Genomic DNA, 918 nt, shown 5'->3' with positions numbered 1-918 from the left:
TCCAGTTTTCTAGGTTAATATCCACTTATTAGTGAGTGCATACCATGATTCACCTTTTGAGTCTGGGTTACCTCACTTAGTATGATATTCTCTAGCTCCATCCATTTGCCTAAGAATTTCATGAATTCATTGTTTCTAATGGCTGAATAGTACTCCATTGTGTAGATATACCACATTTTTTGCATCCACTCTTCTGTTGAGGGATACCTGGGTTCTTTCCAGCATCTGGCAATTACAAATAGGGCTGCTATGAACATAGTAGAACATGTATCCTTATTACATGGTGGGGAGTCTTCTGGGTATATGCCCAGGAGTGGTATAGCAGGATCTTCTGGAAGTAAGGTGCCCAGTTTTCGGAGGAACCGCCAGACTGATTTCCAGAGTGGTTGTACCAATTTGCAACCCCACCAGCAGTGGAGGAGTGTTCCTCTTTCTCCACACCCTCTCCAACACCTGCTGTCTCCTGAATTTTTAATCTTAGCCATTCTGACTGGTGAAAAATATGGAACGCTTCACGAATTTGCGTGTCATCCTTGCACAGGGGCCATGCTAATCTTCTCTGTATCGTTCCAATTTTAGTATATGTGCTGCCGAAGCGAGCACGAGATGTGATTTTAAATCAGAGTCTTGCTTTTCTGGCATGTTGGGGTAACCAGGGCTCACTGTGGTGGGAGAACTGGGTTCTGATGATGCCAAGCAGCCTTGATTTCTGTTGCTTGTGTTCTTGCCCTTGCCTTTTGCAATGTGGTTATCTCTGGTATTAGCTGGTCTTGCTGTCTCTGACTGTGGCTCCTCCCTCTTGCAAGCCTCTGTGTCAGTACTCCTGGGAGACCAGTTTTCCTTGGGAGGATTTTTTTGTATGGATAGCTGTGGTACAGGGTAAGCTCTGGGATTCAGACAGAAACCAGACAAATTCTG

General features: G+C 44.9%; 1 non-coding gene across 1 annotated transcript; it reads right to left on the bottom strand.

Annotated features, from left to right (window-relative positions):
• Positions 1–496: 496 nt before the first annotated feature.
• On the bottom strand, positions 497–603 carry LOC127666436 (U6 spliceosomal RNA). The gene has a single exon (XR_007973630.1). It is a non-coding gene; the product is annotated as a U6 spliceosomal RNA (small nuclear RNA).
• Between the last annotated feature and the right edge of the window lie 315 nt (positions 604–918).

Source organism: Apodemus sylvaticus, chromosome 15 (assembly GCF_947179515.1).
Source record: "Apodemus sylvaticus chromosome 15, mApoSyl1.1, whole genome shotgun sequence".
In the NCBI taxonomy this organism is placed as follows: domain Eukaryota; kingdom Metazoa; phylum Chordata; class Mammalia; order Rodentia; family Muridae; genus Apodemus; species Apodemus sylvaticus.
This window is presented reverse-complemented; position numbering and strand designations above follow the sequence as displayed.